The following is a 14,901-nucleotide window of genomic DNA, read 5'->3' as shown; positions in this document are numbered from 1 at the left end:
TGGTCGTTCATGTGTGGGACATTTGGGAACATAACGTAAATTTAACATTGCAGCATATTGAAGAATCATTTATCACAGAAGAAATGGACTACTGGAATGTAACAAATTGAATTTATAACAAACATTTATTTTGTTTTATAACAGTTTTATTACTAGTATAGATGTTAATAATAATTAAGACCATAGATTTACATGAACTTTTCTAAGAGGAAAAAGCAATTTTCTAGCGTTGACCATATATGTAAGCATTTATTCTTAGTGTTTGTTGGTAGAGAAAACCGGCGATCCCGGAGAGAACTACTAACCTTCAGTAATTCAAGCTAAATAGAAATCCTAGTCAATTAAGATGAGAATCGAACACAACTTAACGAGTCGTGATTTTAAATACAGAGCCACAAAGTCGACATTTTAGTGCATGATAACTGTAAATAAACCTCTCGGACTATATTATTTCCTTACGGAAGTAATAAATCATCTGTCAGCAAATTACATTTTTAACACAACGGTGTGCAAAGGTGTAGGTTTTCAAGCGGATCTACGGAAAGAAAACTTTTAACATTATAATTTAATTACAATATAAAAATAAATCCACTGCTGTTATTATATTATATTGATTGAAATACATACTGTATTAATAGGGCACTATCTCTAAACCGTATATAACGTTTGGTTTCTGATTCAGACGACTTGTTTTATAAGCAACCATACCATATCTTCTTATTTTTATAATTAGTATTTTAGAATAACTGTGTTTACCTAGACTTATGGTTTTGTAATCAAATTTTGAAAGAGTGAGATGAAGAGCAATTAAAGTTGAGTACAAAGTAATGCTTTTTTTTTTATGTCTCTATAAAAGTGCATATTTGTAGCAAAAATTATGCATGTGTAATTTCCTGAGGAAATTTTTTTTGCATGAGGATTTACGGTGTAGCTTATCAATATTCTCTAAAGAGCAGTCATGAGCAGTTTGATGAAGACAGAAATACATAATTGTCACAAGACAATTGTTTTATATAATATACTATAGTGCAATGTTTGTACTTAAAGAGAGAGAAAACTTCTCATTTATCATAATTTCGAGATACACTGCTCTCAAAATTTATCCCAAAAGCTATAGCCTAATGTGCGCGAAGTCGGAGCCAGATGATGATAGCCTAAATCAAGTCAATATGATTTAGTTTGAACCTTCCCGTTATAGAGTTTTTTTTGCTAGAGCTTAAATTTCATATTTCAAATAAATCGCTTTAGTATACTATATTTCTTTGTTCAGTTAGTGGCCATCGTGTACGGAGCTTGACTTTGCAAGCATTAAATTATGTGTGTTAGTTTTCCGATTTACGGTTTGCACGCAATCGAAACTAATTCAACATCACCAGATAATGTGCCTTTACCCAATTTATCTGTACCATGTGTTGTTCCTTTTTACTTTCCTTAATTACCTTTGCTATTCGTAGTAGGCGTCAGGTGCTGAAAGTTGATATGGTCTTTTGTACTTTTCAATAATTATATTTTTTTTTTTGTATATCCAGTTATCTTTCTACAAAGCTTGCAAGAGATAATTTGGTGTCATAATGATTGTCTTTTACGAATAGTTCATTAGAATACATTTTCTCTCTATATAGCTTATTATCTCATGTGACAAGATACCAGACTTTAAATAATGCATAATTTCCCAAGAGTGGTATAACATTGAAGGTCTTAATTTTCATGATGATAACAAATATAATGACTCAATTTTGTTATAAACCAATTACATAATAAAACAGCATTGTATTTAAAAAAATAGTAAATAAACTCATCAAAGATACCAGGACTAACAAAATTGTATTAGCGCCAGACGCGCGTTTCGCCTATAAAAACTAATCAGTGACGCTCTAATTAAAAAAAAGTTTTAAAAAAAGACCAAAAAAAGTACGAAGTTTCTTAAATTGTGTAAAGAGTTAAATAAACGCCAAAAATTAAAACTCAGAAGGCATAAACAAAAACGATTTATCTAAGGGTAAAATTAAGTATGTTGTTTCGGATTCCAAATTTCCATCGGTTGTATATACCATAATGGCAGTATTTGGTTCGTTGATTTAACTTCGAAACGGTTAATTTTACTTAAGTATGGTATTGAAAGATTATAAAATGCGATTTTCTAACGATGAAATAAACCGAAAGTGATCTAATATTTAATGACAATTAATCAATGACATTGGGCTTATAATTTCATAGCTGTATAGAATGTGTCATGACTGAAGTATAAATCATAAAAAGCAGTATCGAAGTATAACCTACTCAGCAGATAATACCCTGGGGACACACAGTTTCTGACTGTACCAAATAAGTTGTAGTTATACAATAGTATTCTTTAAGATTTCTCTTGAAAGTGGTGAATTAAATACCTTTGCTTATTATGTGTCCGTTGTCTATTATCGGTAAATAATGTTACATATAAACAATCAAATCAGTAACTTAGTTCAATGTTTTGCTTGGTGTTTCTTTTTTTTTTTTTTTATATAATTGAACGAATACATTGATACTTAATGTGCCATGTCTTGTTAAGTAAATAGTTTTCAAAATATAGAAATTTAAAGTCGAAGATTAATTATATAAGGTAAACAATTGATTAAAAGTCGGGACCAAAAGCTGTAAACAATGCTTCAATAGTGGTGCCATAATAAGCATTCTAACAATTCGGAAAACATTACTGTATTGGTGTTTTAGTTTAAGAAACAATATGTTTTATTATTCGAAACTGGTTTCAGACGAATGTTCCATTTTTTTTTAGATCGTTCTAGTATATTAATGATTAATTTAATTTTTGATTGGTGTGTTTCGTTCCACTCTAATGTATGAAAGGATGTGATACTGATTTGTATAGTTTGTTCCTATGACAGGTAAGGAGGAGATTACTCGCTCACAAACATGTTGAACTCTACCATTTTATATGTGTACCTGGCCTCAAGGTCATAAAACTTTCGAGCATGATTTTTGTACTCAGACTCGAAAATCAACCAATCAAATTGCTGGATTTCATGTTTCGAGCATGATTTTTGTGCTCAGAGCACTGGGCAAAGTTTTATGCCTTCAAGGCCTGGATTTGTTTTGTGCTTTTTTGTTTTTTATTTTTTTTAACAGGCCTTAGGTTTTCTTTGGGTAAGTGGTTTTGTCATGCCGGAGCCGTAAACATATAACTAAACTGCACAATATATTGCGTGTGGTCATAGTTGAAGGCTGCACGTGACCAGTAGTTATTTAAATTATTAGTGTATTGTATCTGATTTATATTTATATCATTAACAAGTAATACACTGAAAATTAGATTTACATTCATAAAGTTCTATATCAATGCATTTAATGCGAATCTGACAAACAGTATAAATGTTTCGATAAGCCACACGTTGATAGAATTATCGGCCGAATCTATTTGAAATACATCATACTTGCAGAAATTTTTTGTACAATTTTACCCCATTAATTCTGATATTAATCTACCCAAGATATATTGAAATTGTCAATCTTTAAATGCTCTGAAAGAGTTGCATCATACATTTTGAGAATTAAACTTAATGAAGTCCATTAATATCATATACAACTGAGTAATATGATGAAATCTTAATACAATCAATTAATTAAAAATGGAGTAGCTATATCGATTTTATCAAAGTAATTTAGTGAGAAAAACAGGAAGAAAACAGAAATATTTCTATAGGGTTGATGATACAGAATAAATCGTTCTTTCAAATTCAATAGGTAATTTTGAAAATTACATTTAGAAATAGCTTACGGTGTTGTAGCTTGAGATACATCTTACTGATAGAATTGAAAACTATGGTTATGCAAAATCAACTATTGTTTTTCTGTATTGTAATAGTAATATTAGAAAAGGACATCGCCGTCATTTTGTAATTAAGTACGTAGACAATACCATGTTAAAGGAAGCAATCAAGATATGCTACGTGCAATTCGAGGAGTTAAAGGTGTTAATTTTATTGATAACGTTATAGTAGATGGTTCTAGAACATCGTTTTCAATTATTCATTGAATGCAACACAAAATCATTTTAGTTATAAATAAGTCTACTTATATCCCGCATGAATTTGTCGTAAGAAATAATTCCGCAAACAGCAACATGTGTCTTACTTTAGAAATGTACTAGTCCTTTATTGTCACGGGAGAATGTTGTATAATAAATTCAGGTTATTGTAATGTAAAACAAGATATTTGATTTGACCTTATACACTATAGACCATATGAAGTTGATGTTTGAATCTAAGGTCACCGTACGTATTCAACAATGAACAAAACTCACACTGCATAGCAAGCTTTAAAAGGCAAACCCATATGAAAATTAAACAAAATTGAGATAAAAAAACCAGGAATTATGTAATCAAAAACAAATTCAACTAATTATGATAATAAAAACCTACAACCAAGAAACACTGAATTATCTGCCCCATTCAAGACAGACACAAACACACTGTGGTGGGATTAAATTTGTTTGATGTAGACGAGAAACCTGCACTCATCCAATCGATAAAACACACACACACACACAAACTTTTAAAAACGCTTAAGTACGGATTTGAGGAGCATCGCAATTTTTAAAAGCATGCGACAATCTTGTATCCAAAACAGTTATTAATGTTAGTTCCACGATTAAAACAATAAACGATATGTTTTTGAAATAAAATTGACAACCGTTGATGCTCATTTGATTCAAATGATCAATGAGCTAACATTGATCGTTTTGAAGTTAGGGGCTCTACAAACAACATTATTGTTACAGTTAGGTTGCAATATGGCGTTTTAATAGCGTTTCCAATTAATAACCAAAACTTCAAAACTAAACTACGGTTCCTTTACAATAAGTTGGTACATGATCTAAGGCATTGTTAAGAATACTCCGAGAAGTGTTTTGTTCTACTCTGGGATATTTTGATTTTTTCAAACTATTTCAAATTCTATGTTAAAATGTCTTTTGATTAAGTGAAGCCATTTTAATTAAAATGTCTGGTGTGTCCTTCTAAGCTGCGATGTTAATATTTCAGGTAAGGGTAAATGTTTTTGCCTGTTAAAACGTTAAACCAGCGGTATTTGTTTGCACCTGTTCTAAATCAGGAACCTATTGTTTAGTGGATGTCGTTTGTTGATATGGTTCATAATAGTTATTCGTCTCTCGTTTCGTAAATAGATTAGACTGTTGTAATTTCTTGTTTGAACGGTTTTCCACTTTGTTTTTCCCCTTTATAGCTTGATGTTCGGCCTTACCTTCACCTATAATGGTTTATTTATAAATTGTAACATCGATCTTAAAAACAGAAGAAAAACAATTACAATTAAAACTGCACTGAAACCCTGTTCAGATCAGAATAATTACTCGCCACAAAAAAGTTCTCCTTTGCTGAAATATTTGTGCATTAATAAAAGCTTCTGGTTTATTATTAAACCATACAGGGAAAATAAATATTTACGATTGATAGTAAGCTTTGACATATAATATATATAGTGTTGTCCATAAATGTTTTAATGAACTACTTCTACCATTTTTCATGGAGAATTGTCTATAGTATTGACGGATACTAATTAATTTTCACCAAGCAGAATAAGGAAGTAAGTAAGTAAGTAAGTAAGTAAGCTTTTGCTTTTAATTTTGTTGCAATTTGATGAGCAATAATTAATCACGCAGATTAAGTTTGGGGTTCCGTCTGACTTTTTGCAATTGATCATAAATTTCCATTTTAACAGATTGTAAGAACTGTATACAGAAAAATTGCATTTGAAACGAAATTATTTGCATAGGTTAAATTTAAGTCATTACTATTGTCATTCAGATATGACATTTTATCAAAAAGAAATCTTTTTTATTAGTTATTTCTATATGATATTCGATGCATTTTAAATGCGTACGGCAAATTTATTATATATTTTTTTTAAGATAATAAAACTCACGAGACAAAACCAGTAGATAGGTCGAATGCATAACACCATTGTGGAGCACCAATGCTTATTTAACAAAATGAGTGTGTGTTATGAGACATGTAAATCAAAATTCTAGATTTAATAGTTTATATTATTTGTTACCACTCATTAAATGTTCCTTTCTTAGACCGTACCAAAAACAGTTTGTTAAGTTTGTGTTGATATCAAATTAAACTAACGCGGATTACCTCTTTCTTCTATTCTCATTAATAATATGTTTTTTTCTATTGAAACAGTTAATCTAAATTACAGACATTTGACTTTCATTTGCTGTTTTTATACACGTGCCGGTGCAATACTTCTTCAAAAAATTATTAAACTCAATTTTTTACTGACAGTAAGTAAAACAACAAGCTATTCTTACTTTTTTATTCATTTATTTTGGTTGGTACAACATTTATCTGAAGTAAATATATCATCCACATGATAAAAGCTGTATAGGAACTGGCTGCGATGTACATTGTTATCAAAAACTAATAGTTGAACAAATGATTTAAACTCTAAATTTGTACTACAGTTCTACAGCCCTAATGATGTTATGGAATTAAAAAAATAATCAGCGACAAAATTTCCAGGAAGAAGTAATCATAGGCGGCTACATGTCTTTGAAGTAGAGAAAACATTTTGCACCCAAATACATCGGAAGCCAGAACTAGAATAAGAATATAACACTATAATGCTGAAGTTTGAATAAACCGACGCATAAATACTACACATACATGTGTATGTGTGTTCCTACGTTCGAACTATCACAGCATTTCAAATAAATATATACGCAAATTGAAGTCGAATTACATTACATAACACTGCCTTAGTTTCAGCCGAGGAACAAAACAGATAGGCATCGTTGTATATATGCGAAGTTCTTTAATTAGTTTCAATTAATTGCAATATGAATACAATTACTAGTATCATGATCATGACTACAAAATGTGAAATAATTAAGAAAAAAGAACTTCAAGGCAATAATTTTGTGTGAAAGGATTTATCTAATTCATTTTTGTGTTTCATGGGAAGCTTCCTGCAAATATTCTACTTAAAACGAATAAAACAGCAATCGACAAGTGATGTTGCAATTAAGTTATAGACGGAAAGAAAACGGACTTGTAGTTAAATATGGATCATTTAAAACACAGTCCTCTACAAGTAAATAGTTATCAAGAGTTGTTTTCCCTATATAAAATCCCTCTTTGACCAGTAATTTGTCCTATCCTGTTTCCTGTGCTGCGTAGAGGATAACATGGATTACACGTTAAGCATGGATTTATTGACATTTCAATAACTTCGTCAGTAATTTATTTTTGCTTTGCATGTCCAAAAGGCCGTTGTTATTATACAATATTAATAACTAAGACAAATGCATTTTGCTCCAGACGTTGTCACAAATAAATTGTGCAAGAAGCAGTAAAATCTACATGGCTCTGTGTATGTTATGTTAAAAAAAGGAAAAAAAGGAAAAGTTTAGTCCACATTAATCATTTTTTTGCAATGTCGATTGACATTGTGTTTGTTTTAATGTAATACGATTTGACTAAACCTTTCAAATGATTTTGTTTTCATTACAATAAATGGTTAATTATATTTATGAAATTCGTTGCAAATTATCTACCTCCTGCTTAACTGTTTTAAGAGACGAAGTCCGATTTAGTCGACACAATAATTATTAAAGATTGTTGTTGAATCTCTTCGGTTATTTTAATGATAGTGTGTTCAATTTTGAAGGAAGCAATTTTGGGTTTATTGGTTTTATTACTAGCCATATCAAACTTACAATACTTGCAACCTTAGACTTTACTGGTTGACCCGAACTTGACTGATCGGTGAATGATTGGTGACGAATATTTGTCTGGTTCGGTCTTCCTACTATCATTTATTAACTATCTCTCAGTATAGATGCCGAAGGCGATGTATGGTAAACGACAATAAGACAATAACCATACAATAAACACTACAATAAACACTACAGATATACAAGTAGAGGACAAACATACAATAGTCGATAAAAACAGCTGTGCAAACAACATTTCAAGCTCTAGATCTGCCTTTAACTCACACCTTTCTAAATAATAAAGCCATTGAACCTTGAATATGACATACATATACGACAACTGAGTCATGACTTACAGCTACGTATTCATTATAACCTATATTTCAGATCCTCGCTAATATCAATCATAAGTTAACTAAACCGTTCAGTAAAAGATCATACAATAAACACCAAAGAGAAAAAACAATAAACTCTAAAAACAAACAAAGGTATAACTGATAACAAAAGCAGTAAATAACTACATGCAACTGGATGTACATACATAGTAATAAGATAGTAAAGTGGTTATTGACAACCGTGATAAAGAAACTTTTTGTTTAAGTATCATCAATGATGTCAGTGATTGAAGATATCAGACTTAACATGTTATACCCAAGACGCGCTTTTCGTCTGCCAAGGACTCATCATTGATACTCAAACAAAGATAAAATAGCCAAACTATCATACGACTTTGATATACATCCCTCATAGTTATACATTGTATATCATAATTATATAACATAAAGACAGAAAGCTGTTTCAGACGAATTTAATTAAATATGACGATTTATTGTTGCTTTATTTGGTTTACGATTATTTTAGTATAGAGTATCAATTCTGTTTCTATATTATTTTCCTAATTAGGACAGTCTATTCGTTCATGTATGGGACATTTGAGAAAATCATGTGAATCTAACATTACAGCATATTGAAAAACCATTCATCACAGAAGAAATGGACTACTGGAGTGTAGCTTATTGAAAGTATAACAAATATTTAGTTTGTTTTATAACATTTTTATGACTAGTAAAGATGTTAATAATGATTGGGATCAGAAGTTCACATGAACTCTTCTGACAAGCAAAAGTTATTTTCTAGCGTTAACCATATATCAAACCATTGATTGTTGGTGTTTACGGGATAGAGAAACTCCCGACCTTCGGCAAGCATAATGAAAATCCTAGTCAATTAAGATAGGAATTAAACACATCTTAACTTCGCGGGATTTCAAACTCAGAACCACAGCATTGGCATTCAAGGTCATGAACACTGTAAATGAACGGAAGTAATAAATCATATGTCAGCAAAATACATTTTTAGCACAACATGTTTTAGTTTTCCAAGCGGATATAAATGAAGAAAATTTTTAACATTATGATTTAATTACAATCTTAAAATAAGTCCATTACTGATAAGTATATTTATTGAAACATATATTATATTCTATCAATAGGACAATATCACTAAACCGTACCTGTCGGAAACTCCAAGTTGTTTTATAAGCAACATTCCATTCTTCTTATTTTTATATTTATAGTGTGCGCTTAACAGTGTTTTACCTAGCTTCATGGATATGCAATCAAATTGTATAGGTTTGGTCTAAAGCGCCATAAAATTAGAGTACAAAGTAAAGCTGGCTTTTTTTTTATCTCCGAAAGTGCATACTTATAGTATAAATCATGCATGTGTAATTTCCAGAGGAAATTGTTTTTGTATTAATGATACGACGATGTGTTTTAAAGATTGTACAGTGTTGAAATCCAATTTGATTCTTTTGGAACGTGATTGATTCTACCGCTTTTCACTTACCAATGGTATCACAGTCATTGAATTCAACCTTGCTATTTCATGTTGACATATAATTGTATATATGTTTATAGATTTGTTTTGATCAAAGCATATATAGGTATAAGCCAATGACACAAAGAAGCCAACATTTAACAAAAACGTGTTCATACCATATTAAAATCTATAAATATCTCCTAATAGAAAGATCACTTACTGTTTTTCAACAAAGACTATCAATGATATGCCATCAACAACTTATTCTTATAAAACAACATTAAGATAAGATTTAAGACATCTGCATACGATTGGTTATTAATGAGAGGGAATTGGACATTATTTTACCGCTTAACAGCTTTAATGCACTTAACTCGTTATACCATTATGATAAACAAAAAACCAAGATGTAGGTAAAACAATAATTGATAATAACGTGTTTACAATTTTTGGGAGAATGGTCAAAATATATCATTCCCTGATATACAAGAGTGCCGTTGAATATTGTTTCGTCGTATATTTTACACGGCAACATCATGAGCAGTTTAATTAATTTGTGTGTTACAGACAATTATTCTACTGTAAACCATACGAACCTTTGCTAAATTAGATATCACAGATACACATTTGCCTAGTCACGCAGAATTGCAGTCTATTTATACTTAACTTTTCTCTTATCATCTCTTTTTCTATATTTTTCTATACAATTGAAATTTGAACATATGTTTCATAAAACCGGATCTGTCACAAAACCAGAAAGGTCGTCCGTACCATGTCCGTTCATTTAAATTCATTATGAGACGATTACAAAAAATGACCTGTTTTTCCGACAAACGTTTGATTTCATCAAAAGGGATACTCATTGAAGAGAAGGGTACATGTAATAGCGCAAACGAATCATTGCCAATTCACCAAAAGAAAAGTAATCATAAGAATTCTAATTGAAAATCCGTATGGAACGAAATTAAATACCTTATTTTGTGTATATAGTAATGATGACTACCGTGAATAATAAACTGGTTATTGATAGAACACAATATGTTGAAGGTAGTGTGTTGTAGTATTTCAAGAAATTACACGAGAAAAAACTAAAATTATAAGAAACCATATAATATTGTTTTCAACGTATTAAATAAAAGAGGAATATCAACAAAAAAAAAGTGTGACCAAGTATCTGTTATATATATAATTGGCTAGTTTTTAATTATTTAAAACCATATTTAGAAATCACTTGCAAATTATTGTCCAGTATCATTCAAATTTGAAAAGGCGAATTGTGCCATGTTCACATATGCAAATTGTGAAATCGGCAATCTTCTATCTTTTCGAGAAAACTCATGTATCAGGAAATGCAATTATACTCCACCTTGTTGTGTAGTTACAATTTATGAAATACTGTTGATATTATCTGATATAAAGCCAGCGTAAGTATATCACCATCCATCAATGATGACTAGAAGCATTTGCTGTATGAAAAGAAATGCGAAACACAAGTAATGATCCAGAAAATTGGAAGTGTTTTCATGTTATTCGTTTTAATAGCATATTTGATAAAACATATAAATTAAATAGAATCTTTGAATTAATAATATAACAGTTATTAACCGTTTATATGTGAAGCTAAATAAAATGACATAATTGAGAGTAACTATATGTGTCTAAGGAAGCAATTATTAAATAAATGAATAAGTAAAATAATTAATAAATCAAGTTATATCTGATATCTGAGATATGTTTGAGAAGTTCAAGGTAAACTACTAAGGACGTGTATAAGCTTTAAAAAAGTACAAGTCAGGGGTTACTGCCCTTTTGGTTTAATGCGATAGAAGTTTTAAATTGTCCTTTGAAGCAGTATATTCAAAGCTCTAAAAATTTTCAATTTTTCGTGATTCATAGTAACACAAAGATACAGGACTACTGAAAATTCTGTGGTCAATAAACCTTTTCGCGATTCGGGAATCTGCGACACTTGACCCGAGAATATGCAACAATTGCACTATTATTTTGTAGGTAAACTCATTACATTTTATGGAATTTCGTTAAGAAATAATATTTGGTGTCCATTGCAATATATTTAGCATTCAGTGTTCTGCATTTGATATGTGTTTGAAATATCGAGCACAATAAATAGTGTTAAATAACTAAAGAAACTTGAGTTGTATGATATAAAATTATGAATATATTTTTAATTTAAACCTATCACAACTTCATAATTTTAATCATTATGGTCACATATTTCCGACTTATATGTTTTGTAAATTTCCGCATCCTAAGCATGCATTTCAAACTTGCCAGTAGACGTAAAGCAACCTTCACTCAATTAATCAATCAATCAATCAATCAATCAATCAATCAAATATACCAAATCATGCTTAAGTGTACATAATTCACTTTTAATATTAAAAGTCACAATCAATGACTTCAATGTAAAAACTTTAAAAATTGCTGGTAAGAATCTATATCTATTCCCTTATTGCATGCTTGTGTGTACTTCATTTATATTCGAAACAGATCTTACTATTAGTTAACAGGTATATATAAATATAAGAATCAAGGAAAGACGTTTAAAACAAAATATAGAGGATAGAAGCTGACGTGTTTGGTTACATTTACAGTTGAAAACATATTAACTGTATAGAAATGTAGAACTCCTAAATATCAAGTTTACGGGAAATAAGTGTCTCTGTTATTTCGATATTTTCTCTTCAGTTGCAAGATATAACTAATTATACAGGAAAATTACAAGGCATATTGTCAATATAATTACAGATTTATATAAGTTTCCAAAATAATATAATGTTAATAACTGAGGGTTTTTGAATAAGCTTCTTTATTATCAAGATATTTATTGATCATTCATAACAGTATCTACTTATGCGATAATAGAAGTCATTTCTTATTCCACACAGTTTCGTATTTTCGTGAATTAGATTGCAGCTGAATATATCTGAATAGAAATTCAGGACATATGACTATCATCTAAATCGGATTACTAAGATTCAACAACAGCATGTAATTAATTAGTGTAAGATATGACAGTTGGGATATCGATGTTAATGCAGAAAGCAACAGGTAGGTCTTGTTTATAACTATTTAAACATTATGTGTATTTGCATAAAAACAAACTTCATTTAATTTAGAAAACTAATTTTGATTAATTTGAATTCTTTCCTTTGCACTTATTTACATATTATTTGCTAGTATTTCGTACTTTAGTTTCCAAATTTAGTTTTCTGTTATAGATATTAGTTGATGTACTGACGTATTATAAACTTATTTGATGTTTACACATTTCTTTGAAAACTGTTCGATGTTAAACAAAGTGGACGTAAATATAGGAGAGAGCAAAATGACCTTTAAATCTTTTGAAAAATCTTTTCAACAAATTACTTTAAATGTAAAGTTAAAGATTTCTAAATACTAAATTTATTTACGTTTGTAAATATGAAATGATTTAAAAACCAATTGCAAAGAAGATATCAATCAAATGAAGATAACATAACATTGTTCATCATCCAGTCGATATGGTTAGCCTTTACACAAACTCTTTAACGGTCAATTAAGAGTAAATCGTTTTTAGTAACACAGGAAAATATAAACTAACAAATATAGACAAATGCGAGAAAAATGTGTATATGAAGAAAATGTTCGTATCACATTTTAAAGTAATACGCTGAAAATGAGCAAACACTATGAACGACAATGCTAGCAATCTTGATTTTCGTATCTTATTTTAATACATATGCATTTCAATATATTTTTGACGTTTTCATATTTTTTTAATAATGTCTCCGTATCTTCTTTTTTCCACTCTCAATTACGTTTCTTGTAATGAAAGAGAATATATCTTAAGGATGTGTATCTTAAGTATTCAAGAATTGTTTGATTCTTTTTTGTAAATTCATTGGGGTGTAAAAGCGTTGACCGCAGTACATATTATATGAAGAGCGAAAGCACTTCTTTCTAAAAATGTGCGCACGGTCAACGCTTTTACAACCCTGTGAAATTACAAAAAGAAGCATTCAATACTTCTAATTACATTTTTTTAAGCTAAAATCATGAAAACACGATTTCTAGCAAGATCTATCAAATATTTCTTTTATGTACCTGTCACTTTATTGTGGAACCTCGTGTCATCATGAATGTCAATTCCATAATGTAGTACTCTGTGCTTTTATACTTATTATACGTTTGGATATAAATGTTTGGATGTGTATATACTTGATTATAAATAAGATAAAGAAAAAAACTGATGAAAAAAACCCGGATTTTGTCTTCATAAGACCCATCAGTAACGATCGAATTCAAAAGTGAAAAGGCGAGAAAAGGTATAAATTTAATGAGCATCGTGATAGTATTTCAGATGAATGTTGGTACGTGTGTATCTTCTTTTATTACAATTTTGATCTTGTTTTAACCTTATTTTATTTCGGAGAACAAAATAATATGTTTCATAAGTTTATTTCAACTGTAACGAATTTGTCAAGTATGGTTTGTTCAAAATCTTCATAATAGGAAAAAGACTCTGACTTTTATAGCTTACTATGCGGTATGGGCTTTGCTAATTGTTGAAAGCCGTACGGTGACCTATAGTTGTTAATGTATATGTCATTTGGTTTTTTGTGGACAGTTGTCTCATTGGCAATCATACCACATCTTCTTTTTTATATAACTAATTAAAAGTAGAATTTATTGTCGATAAGTATTATTATAACCTTGATTTTCGCTCCCTCAGACATATTATAACACTTTTCTTCAGTTAGATTAGCTCTGATAGCATTGAGAGCATATACAAATTGTGGTTAAATAATGCAACTTGTAAATTTAAAATATTTAACGGGATATGACATTGTGCTTGTGCTGTGATGAAATGAAATAGTCTGACATTGTCTCTTAATTAAATATATATTCTAATACGACGTGCTTGTTTCGCTTTGTAAACAACACTGTGATAAAATTCTCGATATATTTATACTTAGCGCATACTCAGAGATATACATAATAATGGCTGTTACAATATACTTCCCACGTAAATCTACATGTATTGGAACCTATTTTATTGTTTTAAAAAGTGCAAGTAAAAAAAGACAAAATATGTTATACTTATTCGGATGCATAATAAAAAGAAGCAATGCACAAGAGCTCATAAAAATAAAATTCCGCGAAAGTCTATTATTTGTTTTGGCGCATTTAAGTCGTTTCAAAACATGACGTCATACAAATGAAACTGCTAAAGTTGAAAGTTTTCTGTTACGTGAACCATCGAAATTCGTATGATATTGTATCAAAACTGATTTTTGAGGTAGGTTTTGTTTTGTTTTCTATTCTATTGCATTATTTGCATA

The 14,901-nt window shown here is 29.9% G+C and overlaps 1 protein-coding gene across 1 annotated transcript in view; it reads left to right on the top strand.

Moving 5' to 3' along the window:
* Positions 1-12,381: 12,381 nt before the first annotated feature.
* Positions 12,382-14,901, top strand: part of LOC139524156 (growth hormone secretagogue receptor type 1-like) — a 71,822-nt gene continuing 69,302 nt past the window's right edge. The window contains exon 1 of the mRNA XM_071318765.1: positions 12,382-12,628. The gene's annotated coding sequence lies outside the window, so the exon portion shown is untranslated. The remainder of the gene's footprint in view (positions 12,629-14,901) is intronic.

Source organism: Mytilus edulis, chromosome 5 (genome assembly GCF_963676685.1).
Source record: "Mytilus edulis chromosome 5, xbMytEdul2.2, whole genome shotgun sequence".
Taxonomy (NCBI): Eukaryota; Metazoa; Mollusca; class Bivalvia; order Mytilida; family Mytilidae; genus Mytilus; species Mytilus edulis.
The sequence above is the reverse complement of the archived record's forward strand: the minus strand, read 5'-3'. Positions and strand labels throughout refer to the sequence as shown.